Source organism: Erithacus rubecula, assembly GCF_903797595.1.
Source record: "Erithacus rubecula genome assembly, chromosome: 3".
Lineage (NCBI taxonomy): Eukaryota > Metazoa > Chordata > Aves > Passeriformes > Muscicapidae > Erithacus > Erithacus rubecula.
Genome location: NC_136689.1, coordinates 142,283,467 through 142,290,811, shown reverse-complemented (window position 1 = coordinate 142,290,811; position 7,345 = coordinate 142,283,467). Strand labels below are relative to the sequence as shown.

Sequence of the window (7,345 nt, the reverse complement as noted above, 5' to 3'; positions counted from 1 at the left end):
TTTCAGGATGAGAGCCCTCAAAATCACAAGTTGCAAATTCCTTCTTTTGCTCCTATTTTATGCATGATGCCCCAGAAATAACAGGAGTGGGTCCAGACACTTTAGTCACTGTGTCCTTTGTATCCTGTGTACAGTTTTTTGCTTTAACAGGTCATTAGCTGAAGATCTAAATAATATCTAACCCAGGGAGGACACAAAAATTAGCAATTCCTCTTCCAGTGTTAGCAAAGAGGTTTTAATGGAGAAAACACAAGGGAAACATAAGCACTTCAAACTGCATTTTCTGTATCCAGGCTCCTTAAAAAGGACAGCTGGAGCAGTCACAGTGATGCCTTTCATTCAAAAATCCAGTGAATAAACTATTCACAGTCACATGGCAGAATCTGAAGATTAGTGCCCTTGCCCTACTTCAATTGATCTAAATCCACATCTTGCCTCAATCTGCAAAAAGGGGTTTTTGTTCCATGAAATACTGAGAGCAGCTTTGGAAGTGATGTGCACCTCATATTGAAGTTGGACTTCTGGAGATAAAGTTTGAAAAACATGATGTGAACTCAGTGACTACTCAGAACACCCTCCACCTGCTCCCCACGCTTCATTAATTTATATTTTCTCCCTTAGGTGCTCAGTGAAACAAAGGATGGAAAGGTTGTCCCTTCTTTGTCCCAAGAGGAGATTTACCATTAAGCAAAACAATCACACTCACTCTCTTTTAACCTAAAGAATTTATCACTATTTAAATAAAAGTGAAACTGGTTCAATTAACTCCAGAAAGGGAGCTACTCCACAGTGCTTTTGTGAGCAACACCAGGTGCTTAAGCTCTTTGCCTCAGATTTAGAGTTCTGATTCTGTGCTCCCTTTAGGCAGAAGAAGGAGTCAAATCTCAAACCTCTGTGAGTACTCTAACTACTGATGTGTTGGATAAAAGGATATTATAACATGTTTATGTGTCCTGCTCCAGGACAGATTTATAATGGACACTCCAAGCCTTTCTAATAGGTTTGGTACAGGGAGAGGTACAGGGAGATTATCACCATGAGAGATTGTTGATTTGGTTAAACGTTTAAGAAAATTAGGATTTACAAAATTGGGACACTTTTAAACACATTCAAGAGAAGAGTAGTGAGTGCATTAGGAATTTGCCTCCTGAAACTCAGTGTCTGCAACCTTGGTACTTTCAGAGTAAAGCAGCTGAGCAGAAATTTACTGAGCAGGCACACCAAAGGAAGCAGGTAGCAAGGTTTACTTACCAAAGTCCTTCTGTTCCCTTGTCTCTGTTCATCATTAGTTTTCCAGAGCTGATCTCTCTGCCTTTGTGGTTTATTTCAAGTAGCCATATGCTGTCAGCAGAAATAGATTTCTGCACTAGTTGCCTTAAGTCTGAGGAGAGTGAAAATGCAGTTCTATCATGAAGAGCAACTTATGCTACTGCCCATTTGATGTGGTATTTACTGGCTAGTTATTCCATGTGACTGTCCTGGGAAAGAGGGAGTGAAAGCAGCTTCTCAGCTGTGCACCAGGAAAGCTGGATATGGTGTTAAGAAGTATGCTTTACTGAGGTTTTATCCTCAGGCTGATTATCATTCATTTTTCATAATGAGCCCAGCTAAACTTATGATCTAACATTGATCTGATTGTTCTTTCCATCCTGCCTCTGACACAGAGCTGTACTCAGCTGGTTGTTACTTAGCTTGTTACCTTTTAATTTTAGCCAGGAGGGAAATTCTTCTTCCTATAGATGTTCTTTTTATAACAAAACTCTCTCAAACTCTTCTCAAACTATTTCCACTGCCTTGGCTGTGCACAGAGGTAAAACCCTCCCTGTCTTCATCTCATTTCTGCTCTTTGGCTACCACAGGTTTCCTTTTGCACATTCACCCAGCTGCAGCTAATCCAGGCACATTGCTCTCACTGAGCCCCCTTTGATCATTAATCTTCCTCTACACACCAGAAACAAGATCTTTTAAGCAGACTGATAATTTATGCCCCATCCTATTTAACTGTCTCATTAACATCTCCAAAGCAGTTTCTGCTGTCCTTCCTCCAGACTTAACATAGGCATGAACTGGAGCACAGTGCTGCTCCCAGCTTTCCTCCAAGGGATGCAGCTCCTCTTGCTGTGCCATGATGAGCAGGATTCTGCCAGATAGGGATCCAGCTTTGCTGCTCCTCAGTGGTGCCATCACATCCCTTTCAAACACTGATGAGCTGTAATCACACAGGGGTTGATAATCACTGATTATCAGCTGTCCATACCACCAACCAAGCCAAACAGATAAAGCTAAATGCTTTATTTGAAAGGTTACCAGTCTTATTAGTTTCCCCCACACCTTTACAAGATGCTCCAATGACTCCATTTACATTAAAAAATATATGATTTTAAGACTAGATCTCTGTGAGCTATTTGAGTAACTTTTACATCAAGGCTTGAAAAGAACAAACTTTGCCTTTATCAGATGAATACTTCCAGTTTCACAGCCAATGTCTTTGTATCTGGGATTAATATGTGAACTCTGAAAAAATATTACCCCAAGTAATATTGAGGTGCAGACTTTATCCAACAAGTAGAAAAGCATGGATCTATTCTCTAAGGAGCAGCCAGTGGGGAGAGCCAGTGTCCTCCAGGCCTCAGGATGGGATGAATTGCTCTTAAGAAGATTCTGTTTCTCTATAGAAGGAGCATTTGCCAAGCAGACACATGCAGTAGTTTCAGATAAGTATCTGAAATCCAGCAGTATGACTCTGGACTTTTAGGCAAGTAATTAATTTTTACAGTTCAGATTCAAGGATATAAAATTCTGTAATTTCACAAAGCATAATAAAATTTTATTTTGGATTGTGGATATAACCATTTCTGATTTCTTCCATTTCTCCTCAGCAGGAAGTTTTTACACTGGAATGCCTGCATAAACTTTTCTCCCCTCACCTTCTCTTCTTTTATATATTTTTTGTTTCAGGTATCATGACCAAACTTTGAATTAATTGTTTTTTTCCAGAGTTTCACTTTAAAATCCACTTGCTATGCAGTGCACATCTTTAAAAGGCACTTCAGGGATATCTTCTTGCTTTGCTGTTACACCTTTATAGTGTTGAATAAATCGATAAGGATTTTCTTTTGTTGGGTTTTCATGTTAAACTTCCTGCATGATTACACCTAAAAGGGAAAGAAATGCTTCCAGGGGAAGCAATGTGCTATGGCCCCACAACATTCAGATTTACAGCTGTGGTTTCTTCCCAAGTCTAGCAAATTTTTTTGTAAGCTGATGCTTTCCAGTGAAAAAGATGATTGCAGGTATAAAGAAGTGATGTGAAGAAATAACACATGGATGATTTTTCTCACTCCAATGCATCCTATTGAGATAGAAATTAATGAATAAGTGAGGTCATGGTTTAAATATGGTTCAGATTAGTCATTAACTAAATCTGTTTCTAATAAAAACTTCCCAGCAACCTGTGTAAAATATAACCTGATGTTAACCCAGACCTCCTAAAGAGACCTAATTATCACTTTTTTTGGTTTGTTTTTTTTTTTTTAATGATAGGTAGGCAGAAGGTCTGAAGGACTGCTGCTTCTCTCCATCCATTTCCCCTGTCATGACAGCTGATGTGCTGTAACCACCCCACAGCAGAGCAGGGCTTGTCATTGCCTCTCAGGAACATGAATTGCCACAGAATTAGTGCAAAACACCACAAAAAAGTTATCATCTTTGGCTGAGCATGAAACACCATCATTTTCATTGCAGATATCCCTGAAATACTTTAGTCTTGGGTTGACACCATGGAAAAAGCAAAAATTACTACTGCTTTGGATTGTAACTTTCTGTTTTCTGCTTTTTCCTCTGTGTTAACCTCCTTGATTTTTGTGCTGCTTTTGAGAGGAGGATTGTGGCTGGGGGAGAACAATGGATGTGTTTTCTCAGGTCCACTCTCTTCCTTTGATACAGCCTTATTCCCTGGCCTGATAAATGTTCTCTGCTGAGTGCTATTTACTCCAGCATTCTGGTGTTCCCTGTAATGGAAAATTTCAAGCAGAAATGAAGGTCTGGTTAGGAGAAGACCTGTCCTACAAGAGCCAAGCACAGGGAAGGATGAGGAGAGAGAAAACAGTGGGATTGGAAAGAGATCCTTCAACCAAACAATCCCAGCTGACCCCTAAGAAGGGCAGCAGAGCTGGGGAAGGGTCTGGAGCACAAACCTGATGAGGAGCAGCTGGGAGAGCTGGGGGTGTTTATTCTGGAAAAAAACAGGCTCAGGATGGACTTTCTTGCTCTCTCAAACTACTGAAAGGAGGTTGTAGCCAGCTGGGGCTGGCCTCTAATCCTAAGGAACAATCAATAGGACAAGAGGAAACAGTTTCAAGTTGTACCAGGGGAGGTTTGGTTTGGATATTAGGGAAAAGTTGTCAAGCACTGGAGCAAGCTGTCCATGGAAATAGTGGAATCAGCAACCCTTGAGATATTTAAAAATGTGTAGATGTGGTCCTTGGGGATATGGTTTAGTGTTTGAATTGGCAGTGCTGGGTCAATAGTTGTATTCAATGATCTTAAAGGTCCTTTCCAATCTAAATGATTCTATGATTTGATGTACATTAAATTCAGTGGGGCTGCTCCAGACTGCACAGATTTTAATGAGACTGCCACAATGTGTCCTCTTGAGTAGAGGCTCCCATTTCCAGCCAGCTGTACACCTGGGCTGTTCCAATGAAGCTGCTGAGAGATGATGTTTGAGCAGGGTCCATCTTCATTCTGCTCACAGCTGTCATTAGCATCTCCAGGCATACCCAAAGTCCAGGGCTCTGCTTGTGAAACTAATGACATGCTAATCCATACTGCTCTGTGCATGGTGTCTAGCATGCCTGGCAGGGCTATGTATTTGAAAAAGCAACATGTTGGAGAAGGAAAACACCTTATATAATAACTTTCTTTTCTGATATTTAAGTGGTACATGTTTTGAAGAATGTAGGGAGCTGAATGCCTCTGTCTGCAACATGCACTTATGAAAGGATAGTTTGGATCTAATTTTGCTAATGATGTCTGCCATGCCACTGTTTTGCTCAGACTGGAAGAAATTGAAGTAGTGAAGTTTTTAAATAATTTGAAACAAAGCAGCATCCATGCCACAGGTGGCGAAAGGCCTGCAAGGGATGAAATGGGGAGGAAGTGTAAAGACTTAGCTCACACAGTTTAAATGAAGAGAAGGCAAGGTTGAGGTAAAATGAAAATCTGAGGCAATTTTTCAAGAGAGAATTAGATAAGGGCAAGAGCAATCTGTTCCAGGCTGCCCTGAAATATATTCCAAAAAGTTTTTGTCTTATATTTGAGGTGAGGAAAAACTTTGATGAAAGGGATAATTTTCCACTGAAAGCTATTTAATCATCAAAAGGCACCCAACAAAACTCTCAGGCTACTCTTGGTGCTGGGTGAGTTGCTCTTATTGCTGAGCACTTAAAGGGATTTAGCAAATGTCATCAACAGAATTGTGTAGGATCAATACCCTCAGCAAGCAAGTGCTTGTAGTGAAAATGAAACACATCCAACTCTTAGCCAATACCAGGAATATCTCTGGTCTTCCACAGCTGGAAGTATGGAAACTTTATCAGATCAAAGAAGGGTTTGGACTAGTAAAAAAATCCATCGTGTCCAATATGAAGACAAAAGCAATACATGAAACATAGTGGATATCTTCTTCAGACATTATGACCCTCATAAGGAGATCAAGGTGAAAAATCCACCTTCAGAGGGGAAAAACAAAGTTCTAGGAGGCTGTATTTGGTGAGATGGAAGAGGTCCTCTAGTTTCAGCTGCTAACACTGCTAATGGGATCTCCTTTGGAAACTCTTATTATATATATATTTACAGGAAACAGTGAACTCAAATGATTTAACAAGGTCTCAAGCTGAAACAGGTGGAAAAACTTGCTGCCTCTTCCCTGCTGAGACAGATCAAAGGGAGAGGCTCAGCATCTGGCAAAGGGAGTGGCTGAGAGATGCCAGTCTTGTGCTCCTGATTCTTTATGTTTCTATTTTCTCTGCAGCAGAGGCATTAAACAATTAGTCAGAAATAAGAAAGAATGAAATGTGAAGCCTGGCCCCTGCACTGATGGATGCAGCTGAGCTTTAGCACAGAGAGGGAGATCTCCATGCTCCCAGGGAGGGAACAATAAATGCTTCCTCTGTAAATGGTTCTAATTATGGTGTAATTACTGTACCTGGAGGAAATGCTTCAGATGTTTTGCACTGAGGTCTCACCTGTAAATGCTGATGAACAGCTGCAAATTGTTGTCAGTCATTAGGCTACTGATGGAAAGGTCACCAGCCAGCTCAGTACCATCACTTTAACAGCTCCTTGGTTTCCTTCATTGACTTTGTTCTGCAGCTTATGTGCAGTCCAGACACAGCATTAGATCAGCATCTCCTTCTGAGAGGTTGTATCTCCTTCTGAGAGGTTGTGGCAGATAAAGTGCCTCATACAGAGGTTTTTAAATAGGGTGGGACTGGTGAGGCCCTGGCACAGGGTGCCTGGAAAAGCTGTGGATGCTCCATCCCTGGAAATGTTCATGTTGGATGAGATTTATACCAGCCTCATCTAATGGAAGTTGTCCCTGCCCATGGCAGGGGGTTGGAAGGAGGTGATCTGTATGGTCCCTTCCAACCCAAGCCATTCTGTGATTCTGTGGTCATACACTGAGCATCAGCTTAAATGGATGACAGTTGAATTTGTGGGTTCAGCTGGGACATCACCTGGTCAGACACCTTTTCCATGGTGGCCATTTGAGTAAGATGGAGACCAGACAAGTGGAAACTAAAGTTAAAGAGCCCATCATGAATCCTGAGTCCCCTGGTTCTCTGCCATGGCAGCTTTGTTGCTCAGTTTTTACTCCCATTAACAAGACTACAAGATAGTACCAGTTTTAGGTAGGACATTCTCTTGAGAAATCGTAATGTTTGATGAAAAATCCTGAATCTGACATTTTTTCACCCATTTTGCTGCCACATATACAAAAGATATGAAATCACAGCAGGGCTTATTGACTCAGTGCAGTGCATGTTAAACAATTTGGATCTAGGAAAAGGAGGAGCAAGGATGAAGACATATCCTGAAGTCATGCTGTAGCACTGATGGTACAAAATCAGTTCTAAACCAACCCTCCAATCCTTGATTTATCCACTGGAGAATATTTGATAAAATCATTTGGCTGTGAAAAATAATAATAAGCTTTCAGAAATGTCAAATATTAGTTCTCATGTTGCTGTGAGATTTGTGTCTGATATGAGCCCTCAGTTTTCTATTTGCATGGCAAAGAGACACAGGACATGTGTAGGTGGAATATTCATGGATGTTCTGG

The 7,345-nt window shown here is 41.0% G+C and overlaps 1 long non-coding RNA gene across 1 annotated transcript; it reads right to left on the bottom strand.

Annotated features, from left to right (window-relative positions):
* Positions 1-219: 219 nt before the first annotated feature.
* On the bottom strand, positions 220-2,050 carry LOC306800073. The gene is made up of 2 exons (XR_013773749.1): positions 1,252-2,050; positions 220-521 (listed from the first exon to the last, which is right to left on the bottom strand). It is a non-coding gene; the product is annotated as an uncharacterized lncRNA (long non-coding RNA).
* Between the last annotated feature and the right edge of the window lie 5,295 nt (positions 2,051-7,345).